This window comes from Miniopterus schreibersii (genome assembly GCF_964146895.1).
Source record: "Miniopterus schreibersii genome assembly, chromosome: 18".
Lineage (NCBI taxonomy): Eukaryota > Metazoa > Chordata > Mammalia > Chiroptera > Miniopteridae > Miniopterus > Miniopterus schreibersii.
This window is the reverse complement of record NC_138121.1, coordinates 13,668,500-13,684,869: the sequence shown is the minus strand read 5'-3', so window position 1 is coordinate 13,684,869 and position 16,370 is coordinate 13,668,500. Positions and strand designations below refer to the sequence as shown.

Below are 16,370 nucleotides of genomic sequence, written 5' to 3'. Positions count from 1 at the left end.
ATGGAATTCACCCACGAGTTTGTGTTGCCTTTTAACGTTCAACACCTGTTGATACAGGGCTGCTCATAGGCAGCATGAATGACAAAGAGAGATGATAAATGAAGTCAATGAGAGAGAGAGAGAAAGAGAGAGCGAGAGAGAGAGAGAGAGGTAGGGAGATAGCAAGAGAGATCTACTAATGTGTAAGCAACTGAGAATCCATGACCTTCCCTGCTGCATTTCACAAATAGAATTGATTAACTCCAAAGAAGATCGACTTGGTGGACTGTGTGGAAAATATTTTTGAGGACCACATTTAGGGAACAGCGCCCCTCTGTCTTGCCTCTATCAGGGATTCGGAGCTCCCCCACCTGCCCCCAGTTCCTGCTCTGGATCTGAATTGCTCATGTCCCTGTGGCCTCCTTCTTGTCCGCGCCTTGATTCCCTGGCTGGTTCTGACTGTTTTTCTGATTCGGCCTGGCTGGGTGTCTGCGGGACCTCCCAGCTGTGCGGTGCTTGGGCGTGGCGGTGCCAGAGGGACAGAGGGCCCAGTGGAAAGTCCCTGCTCCCGTAGGGCCTGAGAAAGAACATGGGTTCAGAGCCAGGTGACCTGCCCTGGCTACTGGCTGGGATGTTTGAAACGCGTTGCTCTGTTACAGCTAAGCTCCCACCAGATTTCAGACTGACCCCCTGTGGGCCTTCTTTATGTGTCCTTGCTCTCTTTATCTGTTCAAGGTGAGCTGTGAGTGAGACTGGAGACAAAGGCTGAATTTACTCCATAGTCTGGAAAGAGAGTTGACCAGCAACAGGTTTTTATAAAAATCCACGGTTCTTAAAGGAGAGAGCTCTGTTGTGTCAGGGGTCCTGAAGATGCATTTTATACAAAACATGTATCTGCCTTTGTCTGGAAGGCAAGGGGGGGGTGGTCCCCCAAGGATTAACTACTTGGAGGCAACTCCCCCTCCCTCCACATATAAAAGGCATCAAAGAAAAACCTCAGGCTAGATTAGTCTGACTCCCCAAACCTGGGCTATTTTTACTCATATTAGACAGACTGAGATAACTCATTAGGCATAAAAATACTTACACACTTGGTAACCTTTGGCCAGGCCATCACTTCACCTCCTGGAGTCTTAGTTTTTCCCTCTCTACGGCTGTATGACAATTATACTGTTGAACTTACTTCACGGAGTTACGAGGACCAAGGAAGTTGACATAAATTGTAAAATGTTAAACAAATGCTAAGGTTTGATGGCCATTATTATGAACACAGCGCCGACCATCCGTCTCAGAGCAGAGGAAGCTGCAAAGTGACCTGGAGGATTAATGGGACCAGTGACATTTATCCCCTGACATCCATCTCTGCTCCGTTGTCCGTGTCTGAGGGCTGGCGGCAGTCGGGTTGAAACCAGCTTCTCCTCTGGGGGTCAGCGTTCCTGGCTGGGGCATCTGTGGGGGACGCTGTCAGAGCTGGGAGCTCGTAGGCCTTGTGAGAAGAAAATGACTGGCGCTCACTGGGATGGCCTCCTCCTCCACCTTTACAATCATTTTCGTATCTAGCATCACCTCTTTCCTTTTCCAGGGTCTGAGCTGTTTTGCCAAGTCTAAGATTTTAGCGCAGTCGGAGGGCCCAGGGATTCTTCAATCCGGATGCCCACCCATTCTCCATTCTGTGAGGCGCAGGAGGAAGATCTGTTCCCCGGGCAATGAAAGAAAGAGAGGCAGAGTCTTTATACTGTGAATGGGAGATCTAACCCCGAGGACCAGGCTGGGTCTCTGGCGCACAGGGGTAGGCACTGTGAAGGACCCCCATTTCGATAATGCTCTGTCCCGTGCCCTAGGAAGACCCAGCCTCCTGAGAGAAGAGGCTGTGCTCAGAGGCCCCCCAGAGAAGGTGTGAGAGCACCCGCACCAGAGAGAGGGGCCCCGTTTCTGGAGGGGAGCAGCCCCAGGCTGTCCACCCCCGGCTTGTTGGTCTGGCGTGGCCCTGAGTCTGGTGCCCTGAAGGAAAAGGTAGAACAGGCAGAAGGGACAGAAAGCTGTGGCCCTTCCCTTGCGCCCTGCTGCAGGCCTTGCTACTCGGGCTGTGTGGAAGAAAGAAACAGACGATGCCATATTCATATGGATTCGATGCCACTCTCGGCCCAGAAGGGCTTTCTCCCGACCCCTCACCCCTTTTTTTAAGGTGCAAAATGAAGTTTTTTATTTAAAACAAGAAAAGATATCACAAATGACTCATGTAAAAAAAAACCTGACAAATACAACGAACATGATAGAAACTCAGAGAAATAAGATAGTTTTATTATTTTCTTGACATGTTGCTAATCTTTGGCTGTATATTGTCATTGCCTCTTCATATGACAAAGAATTTATAATAATTTCCCACAGAGAGAGGATAATTCAGTCTCTCCTAGGAAGACCCAGCCTCCTGAGAGAAGAGGCTGTGCTCAGAGGCCCCCCAGCATGATTGATTGAAATGTATTTATTATTAATACTTTAGAACAGGTCTTTTTTTTTTTTAGCTTTACTACTTTTTATTAGTAATAGTAAGTACATTTTTGGGAATGTTGTCAAATTGGGGCAAGCATCTGTCAAGTTTCTTACGTGGGATCTCGTTCTCATTCAGGGCATCCAGATTTCTTTTATGCAGCTGCTCATCTTTTAAAAAATATTTTTTATTGAGATATAATTTATAGATCATACAAGTCATGCCTTTAAAATATATAGTTGACAAATTGTGCAACCATCGACACTAATTCCAGAACATTTTCATCAGCCCCAAAAGAAACCGTACTGATTAGCAGTCCCTTCCCATTCCTCTGTCCCTGTATCCCCTGGCAACCACTATTCTACTTTCTGTCTCTGGGGATCTGCCTGTCCTGAACATTTCATGTAAATGGACTCATATAATACGCGGCCTTTTGTGTCTGTCTTTTTCCACTTAGCGTAGTGATGTCAAGGTTTGCCCATGTTGTAGTGTGTATCAGTACTTTATTCCTTTATATGGTTGAATAATATTCCATTGTATGGATATACCACATTTTGTTTATCCAGTCAGAAGTTGATGAACACATTTGGATTCTTTCCATATTTTGGCTATTATGAGTAATGCTGCCATGACTATTCATGTACAATTTTTTTCGTGGACATGCTTTCATCTCTCTTGGGGAGATACTTAGGAGTGTAATTGCTGGTCCACATGGTATAATTCTATATTTAACTTTTGACCATGAGACTTTCTGGAAGACAGGTTAAGGTTGGGGTGGGGTGTGGTGGGCTGGGGGAGGGAAATGTTGAGCACCCAACAGAGGCCTTCCGGTGTCCCTTTCTCTCTCCTTTGCCTGGAGCTGTGGAAGGACATATCAGGAAAAATAAACAAATTTATGGGTTACATTTTTAAAAGGCAGAAAATGAAAGTAATTTTCTTTAATCCCACAAGGGAAAACGCATTTTTACCATTTCAGTTACTTATTGTAGTGCTTAAGAGTGGGCTGTGGACCCGACTGCATGGGTTGGCATCCCATTACTACTAGTAACTAGCTGTGGGCCTTGACTAAGTTATTTAACTTCTCAGTGCTTTGGTGGCATCATCCATAAAATGGGGAGATACTAACACTAGTACCTTACCCGTGGAGCTATTGTCCTCACACAGTAATGCATGTAACCCATGAACAGGGTCCCTGGAAAATGTTTAGCCTGTTATAAATACTAGCAATTTTATTGGCCTTCGTCAGAAATGGAAGCATGTCAATGAGGACATCTGCATACCTTTGGTCACTAAAATGTTAATTTTTGGGTCACGTTTGAGAAGCAGCTGGCAAGAAATGGCTCATGAATATATGAGCCTAATTCAGTTAGCCCTGACTTCAGCACAGAGCCGGGCCAGAGATGGTTGACAGCGAGCGTGGCTTGACATGAGCCTCAGTAAATATTTGAAGATTCTTGATTGATTTGTCCCTGATATGCAGCATCCAGGGGTGTGGGAGACTTTTCTAGGGAAGCGCTGGCTGCATTGTGAAATCTCTCTGTGTGTCTGGAGGCCCAGCCTGGCTTCTTCTGAGATCTTCTGTCTTCAGGAGCCTCATGGCAAATTGAGATTTTCCAAAGCAGGTTTCACTCAGAGAAAAGAAATTGGGTCAGCCGTCTGTGCCCCATTTCTTTTGCCAAAAGAATCCTACCAATTTTTACTGGAGACAAAAATAACTTTTTTTTTTTCCTTTCTAGAAAGTAGAATGTATGAAACATTTGGAGGTCAGAGGAAAAGTAGGAAAGTCCTAGGAAATCCATGCTATCCATCTTCCCTTCCCTTCCCTTCCCTTCCCTTCCCTTCCCTTCCCTTCCCTTCCCTTCCCTTCCCTTCCCTTCCCTTCCCTTCCCTTCCCTTCCCTTCCCTTCCCTTCCCTTCCCTTCCCTTCCCTTCCCTTCCCTTCCCTTCCCTTCCCTTCCCTTCCCTTCCCTTCCCTTCCCCTCCTTCCCTTTCCTCTTTCCTTTTCCTCTTTCCTTTATCTATCTTATCTATCTATCTATCTATCTATCTATCTATCTATCTATCTATCATCTATCTATCATCTATCTATCTATATCTATCATCTATCTATCTATCTATCTATCTATCTATCTATCTATCTATCTATCATCTATCTATCTAATTTATCATCTCTATCTATAATCTGTCTATCTATCTATATAACTTCTCCTTATTATCTAGTTTTTTTCTGTTTGCTATTCATTCATTCATTCATTCATTCATTCATTCATTCATTCATTCATTCAACTATCTGATCTTGCACCCAGCCACCAATGTTTACCAACACCTACTCTATACCAGGTTCCATTCAGGGAGATGAAATAAGAGATAAATAGACAACACACAGGAGGACAAGTAAATGCCACACAATGTGAGATATACAGAGATGAAATTCTGAAAAATGTACTGGAAGAATCTAGAGATGAGGTGACATTGGGTTGGAATTATAGGTAGAAGTTTAACGGCAGAAAAGAGGGAGGGGGTGGTAGCAGGTGGGGGGAACTTGTTTTTCAGAAACACAGAGGCATCCTCAGGAATGAGGCAGAGGGTGTGAGGCAGGGATTCCTGGGAGATGAGACTGGACCAGCAGCGTCTTATATTCTATTTGGCTTTTATACTATAGTCTTGATAAACTAGAGATGTAGTTTAACCATGTCAATGACTGTATTTGCAAAAGGTCACTCTGACGGTGTAGAAGACAAGCTGGGGAGGGTGGTAGAGGGAGGAGACTGGGACAATGGTTAAAAAACCTCTTTTAATCATTCAGCCTCTAATCAATGAGCAATTCACTTGTGTTTCGTGAGCCTTTGCGGGTAATCTGGGCCATGATCCAGGTTTGACGTCAGATGAAACACATGGGGATGTACCTGTATTTAATTTAATGTGTTGGTTTATGCTGCCTGGTGGACTTTATTTTATCATATTTCCTTCCTAGTACAACCAAGGACCTGGGTTGTTGATATTTTTTTCTGGGACACTTTCTCCCCCACACCATGTGGCACTTGGAACACGTGTCACAGAGACAGCCCATTAAAATGTGACTTGATTTTATGTGGCTTCAAACACGTGTAAACACACAGAAAGATCACATCATGTTTTATTTGAGCCCTACAATCAAATTGTAACTCTTCTTGTGGCCAGCAGCTCTATGAGGTGAATGCCATCTGTCTTCCCCATCCTCTCCCATTAGATGGAAAGGGGGGGCTGCTGTAAGTGAGGGCGACTGGCCCAGTGTGGGGGTGGGGGGGGCAGGTACGGGCAGAAATCCACCCCTGAGGCTGAAGCATGTTGTTTTCCCTCCGTGGGGCTGGTCCTCTCCCTGCTCACCTGGGTGCATTTGCACACTGGAGGCGTGGACCTGGGAGCATTTGAGAGGCTTAGCCACAGCGAGATCTAGCATTTTCCAAGAGCAGCCATGTGTTTTGTTCCGATCCCGCATGCAACTTGGGGGGAGAGGGTCCACTGCTAGGGTGAGCCGCCAGCACGGAGTTGCTCGGACGCTTCAGATGCTCAGGGCCCCTCGGCTGTAGGACAAGATAATTGTGCATCACGGGCCACGGAGGGAAACGAACCTTCTGGGGGCGCTTACCAGTCCCTCTCTGCATCCTGGGAGATTTGCGCGGCCTTCCGAGAATTCAGCGTCAGCGGTCCTGGAAGAAGCTTGCCCTCTCCCTGAGTTCCGGCGGGGGGCCGTCTGCCTGCGTTCCCATCTCTGCGGTTGCTGTTGCTGTTGCGTGCACCCCGCCCCTCCGGGTGAGCGGTGCATTTCAACAGCGGTATTAACTCACTTCGTTGGAAGCCTAATGGGAGACAGTGATTGTTCTAATCACTTCTTGTGCCCTATGAGACAGATGGTGTTATCGCCCTCAGTTTATACATAAGAAAATGGGGACCCAGAGAAGTGAGCAAGGTGACCAGTAGCAGCTAACGCAGAGCCGTTTGCACGTACGGCTCTTCGCAGGACCTTTAATCTTCCGTGATGGAGGCACTATTATTATTTACATTTTTGTTTATGAGGAAACTCAGGTCCAAACAGGTCACGTAGCTCTTTCAAGGTTATGGGTGATGCACAACAGGTTCGGACAGCCCCGTGGCCAGGATTGACTCAGTTTTAACCACTCCGCTCTCCTGCCTCTCCGGATATATTTAGACAGAATAAGTTGGTTATTTGTGGGCTTAGATATGTGGCTGAATTTTTCCCCTTCAAAGCATAGATGAATTGCCTAAAATGATTATTATGCTATGTTCATAATTTATTTCCATGTCTGAAGGCAGTGTGCAGGAACCTTAAATATATCAGGCTGAACACTAAGTGAGATTTCTACAACCTTTTTGTGGAATGTAATCTGCAACATCTATTAAAACAAATAACACACTTGTCTTTTTTATTCACCAGTCCCACTTTGGGAAATTCTCCTGTAGAAACAAAAGCACCAGGGAGATTAGGTGTATGATTAAGGAAGTTTTGGGGGTATTTTTTATAATGAAAAAAACTGGGGAGAGCCTGGCAGCCCATCATCGGGGTGGAGAGCAGATAAATTGTGGTTTGTCCATACAATGGAAGGTTGTGCAGCTGTGACCTGGAGTATAGTTAGGTGACAGGAGCAAGTGGCTGAAACGTATGCACAGGAAACTCTCATTTTTAAAAAATTAAATAAGGGGTCCAGGCCATGAAGGTTCATTACATGGGAGGTGAGAGTAATGCAAGGAGGAGAATGAAGTTGGGGAGCCCTTTCTGTGCTGTTTCGCAGGATGTGGTGAACAGGTAGTCCTTTTAAAAACAACTTTTCATAATTGAGGTATAATTTACATAGTGAATGCTTAGTTCTATATGGGTGTGCACAGTAATGTCTTAGCTGTACAGTCTGATCAGTTTTGGCAAATGCTTACATCCATGTAACCCATACCCCTATCAAGATATACAACCCTTCCGTAACCCCAGAAATCGGCTTTGTGTCCCTCTAGTCATTCTGTTACTCCCTCTACCAGAAGCGACCAGTCTTCTGATTTCTCTTACCATAGGTTAGCTTTTCCTGTTCTAGAACTTTTACATAATGGATTGTTTAGTGTGTGGCTTCTTTTCCTCAACACAGTGGTTTTGAGATTAATTCACTTTGCTATCAGTAGTCCATTCCTTTTTTATGGCTGTGTAATATTCCACTGTGTGAATATAACGCAGTTTGTTCATCCATTCTACTGTTGATGGACATTTAGGTTGGCTCTTATGGATAAGCTGCATGGACTTTCTTTTATAAGTATTTATTTATTTATTTTGGATGTACATTTTCATTTCTCTTGGATAAATACCTGGAAGTAGAATTGTAGTATCGCTGAGTCGAAGGGTAGGTGTAAGAAACTGACACAGAGTTTTCCAAACATTTTGTACTTTCTCTAGCAGTGCGTGAGAGTCCAGATTGCGCGTATAGCAGTATCTCCTTATAGTTTTGATTTACATTTTCCTAATGACTCATACTGTTGAGCACTTTTCCAAGTCCGTATTGAAAAAGCGCAGACTAGACTGCATGATTCCAGCTTTGTATGACCTGACGTCAATACCACACTCTCTTGATTTCTGTAGCTTTATAGTACGTTTCAGATAGTTTAAGTCCTTCAGTTGTTTCTTCTTTTCAAAGTTGTTTTGTTCTGGCTGTCATTGAAGTTTTTGGTTACAGCTCTTGCATATATTTTGTTAAATTTATCCTTAAGTATTTCATGTTTTTTGATGCTATTTTATACAGTACTTTTAAAATTACAATTGCTTGTTGCTAGAGAATGGAAATATAATCAATTATTGTATGTCGAGCCTATATCTTGCAGCCTTGCTAAGCTCACTTTTCAGTTCTATTATTATTATTAATTATTATTATTATTTTTGGTAGCTTCCTTAGCATTACATATATATATGATTATATTATCTGCAAATAAAGAGTTTTACTCCTTTCCCAATCTGTATACTCTTTTATTCTATCCTATGCTTTGATGCACTGGTTGGAATATCCAGCAAACGGTGAGTGTTGAGAGCAGGCGTCTTTGCCCTGATCTTCCTCATGGGGAGAAAAAATTCAGTCTTTTACCATCAAGGATGACATTAGCTATAAGCTTACCGTTGATACCCTTTATCAGATTGAGGAAGGCCCCTTTAAGTTGTTAAGCATTTTTATCATGAATAAGTGTTGGATTTTGTTAAATACTTTTCCTGCATCTATTGAGATGCTCATATGCTATTTCTCCTTAATTGTTAATATGCTGAATTACATTGATTGACATTTGAATGTTAAACCAATCTTGGAATCCTGGAATGAGTCCTATTGGTCATTTTTAATATATATATCTTATAAAAGTACATTCAATTTGCTGACATTTTATTAGTGGCCTTAGTATCTATGCTCATGGGTATTGTTATGTTGATTTCTTTTCTTGTAATCCCCCTTTGGTATGGTTTTAGTATTACAGGCATGTGGGCCTTGTAAGATGAGTTTGGCAGTGTGTTTTCTCTGTCTTCTGGAAGAGTTGATGTAGAATTGGCATTTTTTCCATAAATGATTTTATGTAATTCAGCAGTGAAGCATGGGATCTGGAGTTTTCTTTGTGGGAAGGTTTACAATAATAAATTCAATTTTAAAAATAGGATTAAGGCTATTTACATGTTCTGTTTCTTGTGTCAGTTTTGGTAGTTTGTGTATTTCAAGAAATTTGGCAATTTTATTAATTTATCAAATGTAGTGGCATAAAATTGAACTCTCCCAACTCTCATCTAGGAAATCAAACTTATTCAAGACCAATCTTTCTGGGACAGGATGTGGAAATACCGGAGGCTTCTCTTCTGGGTGGAGCCCTACTGAGTGCCCAACTTCACCCTGAGAGAGGTCTCTGTCTTCATGGGTGGGCTGGTGGAAGGGGCCTTCCCAGGGTCAGGAGAACCTTCCCCTGGGTTCTGAGTCACATCCCACTGGGCTGTCAGTGGGAGTCTTCAGATTGCATTGGGAAGGGGGCTCTTTGAGCTTGAGCCCTCTCTCTTTGCCTGCCAAGTGTCTGGTTCGCTGCTCCTCTGAAGCTTCTGTTAAGTTATTTTTAGGAAGCAAAAAGCAGGCAGATGGAGTCTACCTAGTTGATCATTGGAATGGTTTCTCCAGCTTTCTTAATTAAGAAGATTAGGTGGTTAAACTAGAAATAGCTTAGAGATTTCCCATCCTTGAATTTTGGCCTCTAGGTCCAGCAGAACTCTTTCCATCACAATAGGCTGTCTTCTGGTAAAGTTAAACACACACACACACACACACAACAAAAAAAGGGCCTCCTTCAAAACAGTGGCTCTGATGTGAAAGATGGGGGGGCGCAGTGCAGGGTTGAAGAACAGTTGCAGCTGAGTGACTTTAGGCTGCAGAAATAGAACAGGAGAGCCACACTTAGAGGCTGTTACCACCCACCCAGCACTGCAGCAGGCAAGGGGGGATTTTGCCAGAGAAGACATTTTAAATAGGGGCTTTTAGGGACATCCAAACTAGAGTCTCACCATGACATTTTGTTTGCTTGGAGATACTGCTGTGGTGGTTTGGTAAGTTTTCAAGATAAAGCAACACTTGGATTATCACATTCCCAAATCATGACAAAGAAGACTCGGGCTGTCTAAATACAGGGATGTTTACTGGCCTATTTACTGGCCTCCAAATGTAATTAAACTGCCGAATCAGTAATTTTCTAGATGCGGACCTCTCAGGCGTGACTAACACCTCCATTCTCCAATCAAAACACAGAAAAAGAAAGAGGCAAACCTAGAGGGAATAAATAAATATATCATTTTCCATGATGAAAAAAAAACGACGCACAAAAAGAAAGAAGACAACGAACAGAACAATAGGAATATTTTAAAATGCACCTCTGAGAGTTTGGCCTTGAACTCTGCGTGTTTTATTACAGTCTCGCAGCGAGGTTAGAGATCAGGCTGAGAAAGTCACCCATTTCGTTTCACAAGGTGGGCTGAATGCTGATCAGAATCCTGGCAAAGGCAGCAGGCGGGGCTCAGTCATGAAGTGAGGTGGGAAAGTTCCAGATAAATGCTTGGAGAGTCATAGTTCGCAAGTGGAGGGACCAGGATTGACCTTGGGCTCTCCGGCTCCTGGGCCCGCACTATATGAGGCTTTACTTGGCATGCAGACATTTGGTGGGTGCTGGTTTTCCCCCAGCCACTGAGGCCAGCAGCCACTGAACTGGAGAGGAGTCTGTACATGGCGCATGTTCCCTTGTTGTCCAGGTCAAGGAAATGGGCAGATGAAGGATAGGTAGTGGGCCTCCCATCCTGTGGCTGTGGCTCCGAGAGAACTCTAGAAACAGCGGAACATGGTCATTGGCATGGTGAGAGTCCACTGGGCTCAAAGAGGCTTGGAGTGGACTCTTCGCAGAGCTGCCCACTCCCAGCCCCAGAGAGACGACCAAGCTGGTGGGTTTGATTTTGGCAGAAGGAGAAAGGAAGGGCCAGGCTGTTCACTGGGCTAGCCGCATCAAAGGACTTGAATATTGGCAGGAATCTCAAATTTTGACTGTGGGACTGAGCTATTTATGTTGAAAACATTTGAATGACTTTTTTCACCCCCTCCTTCCACAATGTGAGACGGGCACACTTCCAGGCCTGCCTCCGCACCCAGCCAGCCTCCCAAATCCGCCTGGCGCTCTCTCCGCCTAAACTGTAAGGAGCCCGGCTGAATAGATGCCCCAGCAGAGCTCTGTGAACACTCAAGTTTAATATGCACTTGACCTCTTTGTCTTTCAGAAATGAAATTTATTGAGTTTGGACTCCAGCGCCCCTGGGCCCCCACTAACATCTAATTAAGCAGACCACACTTTGACTTCAAAAGTGCAGGAGAAAATGAGGAGATGTATTATGTTCTCTCTGCAGGAACCTCAGGGAGGGGCTGGGGAGCTGAGCCAGGGTCTTTTGAAGTGTCCGGGTTGGTGGTCTGCGGTTCTGCCAGAATGCAAGATAAGCAGGTCAGCCCTCCTTGGCGGCTTCTCTTTTTCCCAGTAAAGAGCGATTATCTTTCCTTTCGTTGTCATTGACCCTTCTTGGACCGAGTTTCCCAGGCTCTGAATCTGAGCTCCTTTGATGCATCAACAGGCAAGGGGGCAGACAAATGTACGCCCCCCCAATAGTCTGCCATCCCCACCACGCAACCACCCCTTTATCACCGGGGAACTGTGTCTAGAAAGCCAGGGAGATTTATCTGCAGAGGCAGGGTAATGCATTAATCCACAAGAAGCGGAAGCATGGCTTATTGGTGTAGAGTTTGAGAACTGCGGGTTCAGTTCAATTCCCTATTTTCGGGCTGCAAAGGTAGAAAGATAAAGAAAGGAGGCAAAATGGACATTTGTCTGAAGCAGCTAAGAATAAGGGTGGGAGCTGTGTCACCCATTCTCCTGCCTCGGGGGGTGCTAACACGGGAGGGTGCTGAGCATGGTTCACCTTGGAGCCGGGCAGTCCCTGGAATGGAGCAGAAGAGACCCCAGAGAGGCAGTGCGGGCAGGCCTGGGCAAGCACGGCGGCACTCGCCGGGCGGAGGAGCCACGGGTTGGCCAAAGGCAGTGACTTGGCCAAGTGGGTTGAACGTGAGTCATGCCGTTTTCCAGGGAGGCCCTACCCGGCAGGAGCAGGGCCGGGAACATGAGCAGAAGGCCATGGTGGTTTTGGAGATTTAAGTGAGATAATAACCATAAATCACTTAGCCCTGTGGCTGGCATACAGTATATGCTCAGTAAATGGTATCATTCCTTACTGTTGTTATTATCAGATAATGTGAATGAGAGGAAAGGACACATCTCAGAGCCTGGGGGAAAAGGACTGGGGGGGGGGGGATGGAGATAACATAGGAGGGGGCAGAGGTCAAGGACTCAGAGAAAGCGGAGGTGACTCCTGGTTAAACTCCAAGGCACAGGCTGTCCTGGGTAGAGGAGGGAAGAGGTATAGGGACAGGTGGACTTCTATTTGCCTCTCACAAGCTCCACGAGGTCAGGAACCATTTCTCACTTGTCACTTGTTTGCGGATGTGGCCAGGGCATGTAGCACAGTCCTTGGCACCCAGTGGGAGCTTGCAGCAAGCATTGATGCCCTGCTCATATCTCCTAGCACTTACTATTTTAAGGTCACTTGGCCTTCTTTCCAACTGCCAGTTTCTACATTTCTTTGCCTGAGGACTTCCTTCTGCGGCCGAAGCCTACTTTTTCTCACTGAATGGAAGACCAGAAGCAGAGATATTAACAGTGCTGGAAAGGCATTGGCCGGTCCACCCATGCGGAGTGTAAATGCCCCAGCTCCCGGCCCTCAGGAGGGATAAGTGAGTCGCGGGCTCTGCACTGAATCTTGGAGGTCCCAGGGGGTGCGATGAGGCGTCCTTCACTCCTGCCCTCTTCTCGGGGATTTTCTCTACCCCCCAAACAGACTGCTGGCACTTGAGTTCTTCTCCGAGGGTCTGCTTCTGGGAGTATCCTAACCAAGACAGAGCTCACTAGCTAGTTGTGGGCTAATGAATAAGTGCATGAGCTGGACCCAGCTAGTGTCACTGGGCCTTGTCTTTATCACTTGCCTGGGCATTCCTGAAGTCCCCGTGCACAGGTAGCCAGTGGGGCATCTGTGGACCAGACACACCCCTTTCTCCCAACTGTCCCAGAAACTGCAGGCTTTCTTCCTAGCCTTGGCCCTTGTTTTTTGTGTCACTTCTTTTTCTGGCATGATCAAGAGGGAAAGAAGAGGCTTGCTTCTGTAGAGCCCCCATCCTGGGCCATTCTGCTCGGCCACTCTTCTTGCACCAAGACTTCCCCTTCGCTACATTTTTGCAGAGCCTGCCTCTCTTCATCTCTCATCCTTAATGATCCTTTAATGGAATCAGTCAAGAAGCACATCAGATGTTTGTAGCTTTATCTCCAAGAAAGGCTGGGAAGATGGGATAACAGTGCCTGTCATGCAAAACAAAAAGAGCTCTGTGCAGAGAGACGGCCAAGGAGAGAGATAGAATCTGGGTGTCCAGGGAATCCAAGCCACCGCCAAGCCCTTCCTCGGAGAAATTTGTTAAACAATCTTCAGGTCTTGTACAATTAGATGACAACATTAATTTGCAAATAGGAAGGGTGATGGTGACAACACTATAATTTATGTCTTCAGTAAGTGGCTCACACCCAGCGTCAGAATGGATCCATTGCCATTCAATCTCGCCCCTGATTTTCACATTTTTTGCATTTATATTGGGGATGTAAGTGACAAAATAGAGCATGTGACAGGTCAGGTTGTTGTCAGCTTCGTTCTCAGATTGCCCATTGCGCTGTTTTTTTGATAAGATAATTACTCCATTTCGTGTGTGTTTCTCGCTTCTCATGGCAAATTGGGCAATGTTGGATGGAGCTGTCTCTGAGCATTTCTCTTCATGCATTTGCAGAGGGAAGGAGCAGGTAGTTATGGCTTTGTCACTTGAACTTGGAAGTTTCCCAGTTAGGCAGAGAACATTCTGGAACCTCTAGGCTGCCCAAAACCTCTAAAGTCTCACAATCGTAGGTCAAATTGCCTTCCTAGCATCACCATATAACATCACCCCTTCTATTAGAGGGAGCATATTATAATTTATTGCTCAAACCACAACCCTTTGTAGGGGTGTAAGGGGGATGAAAGGTATCACTATTGACACCTATCCTGCGATGACAGGTGTAAATTCAGCAGATGGGACATATGGGCATGTTTCCTTCCATGCTCGGGCAGCCCTTGTGATGAGGAACTTCTTTAAACTGACAAAGTGTATATGTCAAAAATCTCTTTAAAAAACCCTTATATTTAATGGGAAAATACACATTTATTTTAAAATTGAGAAGACAAGGATATCTATTTTACCCCCCCTTTTTTTCCCAATATTAAATTGGCAGTCTTAGGCAGCATAGTAAAAGAAGGATATAAGACAGGAGTTATACAGATCAGGAAGAAGAAACAAAGCCACCATCCTTCACTGACAATTATGATCATCTACAGAGAAAACTTAAGAGGCTCTAAAGATCATAATTAGAATTAATAAGAGAGTTTGTTAAGTTTATTGGATATAAGATCAATATACAAGAACCAGTTGTATTCTGTACGTTAGCAACAAGCCATTAAAAATACTATTTAGGATAGCAGCACAGAAATAAGATGCTTAGGAATAAATATAATGAAAGCTGTATATGACTTCCATGAAAGGAAATTATAACACCTACAGAAAACCCAAATAAACAGAGATCTATACCATGTTCAAGGATATGGAGACTCTATATCGAGAAGATGTTGGTTCTTCCCAAATTAGTCTACAAACTCAATACAATTTCTATAAAAGTCCTAACCAGGTATTGATGGAACTTCATAGGCTCATTCTGATTTGGATATAGAAAAACAAAAGCGAAGAATAGCTAGGGCACTTTTGGAGAAGAATAAAGTGGGCATACACTGTATTGGGCACCAAGACTTGTTATAAAGCTATAGGAATTAACAAGGTGTTCAGAAGGTGTAATATTCACTTAGCATAATGTCAGAAAGGTTCACCTATGTTGTCTCACATTGCAGAATTTCCTTTTTCTCAGGCTGAAAACTTTCCCCTTGGTGTATAAACCACATTTTCTTTACCCGTTCATCTGTCGATTGGACATTTAGGGTGTTTCTACATCTTGGCTATTTCAGTCAAGCAAGATGAATAAGCTCTAGAGATTTGCCATACAACATTGTTCTTTTAGTAAAAAATGATGTATTGGACACTTAAAAATTCCTTAAGAGAGCAGACCTCACACAGTCAATGACACACACAGTTATTGACGGAAAGGGGCTGGGCAGGAAGCACAAAATTTAATCGTGTTTCTTTCTGAGCCTTTGGCATTGAGAAGCTTTGTTTTTCTCGGCCACTATTACAGTTCTTTCCTTTTTTTCTCCAGTGTAAATGAGCTCTTTTTCTTCTCTTTTGAACTTTTATACTTCGTCAGAAGGCACTGTCCTTGTGATTGGCTTTTTAAAGTCTGATATATCTAGAATTATATTATAGAACCACAGTGTTAGAGAAATCTTTAGAGTCTTTACTCACACTGAAGGTATCTTTCCTGTAGTTGTTCTGTGAGGTGAGCGTTGGTCTCTGATTGCTTCTAAAAATGAGAAACTCACTACTTATAGAGGAAGCAGGACTTTTAATTCATTTGCACAGAGCTGGGGAGTCAGGAGGCTTGGATTCTAGTGCCAGCTCCATCACTAATTGGCTAAGCCACCTTGGGCAAGATGGGATCATTCTGATTGAGATATCGAAGTGTCTGAGTCACAAACTGAGCATCAGCCTCCCTCTGAGACCAGGTAGGGCTGGAAGATTTCTGTGGGGAAGAACTTGCTTTTTCCTTTTATTTAAATCTTTTTTTTTCTGGTTAGAGAAGTAAATGTGCTCATTGTAAAAAAAAAAAAAAAAAAAAAAGGAAATTACCTATAAGCCTGAGGCAGAGACTAAAAATTGTCCTGAGTTTCACCCGCTAGAGATCACTCCTGTTCACAGTATAAGCTATAAAAGATGTAGTTATCTTTTTAAAAATGACCAAGGCAGGATGATAGTAACACTAATAATGCCACAAGGAAGCACTTGTAGCAGCAGAAAACCAAGCCTTTTCTTAATCATTTTACATATTTTTATCTTATTTAATTCTTACAACGACCCCACATACATTGTCCCCACTTTATAGATGAGGAGACTTGAGAAGTGGAAAGTTAAGTGACTTGCTGAAGGTCACACAGTAAGTGGCAGAGTTTATGCTCTTAACTAACTACATGCCAAATTTAATATGGAATTTTGAACCTATACTTTGAAAACTGGGAAATCAGGTGCTAACAGGCCCT

At 44.1% G+C, this 16,370-nt stretch overlaps 1 pseudogene across 1 annotated transcript in view; it reads right to left on the bottom strand.

Annotated features, from left to right (window-relative positions):
- The window catches only part of LOC308548045 (ATP synthase subunit d, mitochondrial pseudogene), a 170,494-nt pseudogene that overhangs the window by 20,506 nt on the left and 133,618 nt on the right, over window positions 1–16,370 (bottom strand). The window lies entirely within an intron of this gene.